This window comes from Herpailurus yagouaroundi, unplaced genomic scaffold, assembly GCF_014898765.1.
Source record: "Herpailurus yagouaroundi ecotype Mexico unplaced genomic scaffold, PumYag 184, whole genome shotgun sequence".
Lineage (NCBI taxonomy): Eukaryota > Metazoa > Chordata > Mammalia > Carnivora > Felidae > Herpailurus > Herpailurus yagouaroundi.
In genome coordinates, this window is record NW_024412415.1 from 4,981,907 (window position 1) to 4,982,269 (window position 363).

The following is a 363-nucleotide window of genomic DNA, read 5'->3' on the forward strand; positions in this document are numbered from 1 at the left end:
CAGCGTCCAGACCTGTGAGAAAATACACTTCTGTTGTTAAAGCCTCCCTGCCTATGGTACTTTGTCATGGCAGCTCTAGAAAATTCATATAGGTACTCTCCAGGCCCTCAAGAGGAGATAGGTATGCAAAAGGGTAAACAGTGTGGTAAGAAGGTTAGGATGAAGCAGATTATGAATGTTATCAACTCAGCACAATTGTATGTAGTGTTTGAAATTATAATTACAGACAGCATATAGCAACCTGGGAAATGTTCATAAAAATTATTAAGTGAAAAAGGAAAGTACCACAGTATATCTATTCTATGAAAACTATAAAAAAGGGTTTAACAGGCAAAAATAAATAGATTTAGTTTTTTTTTTTTT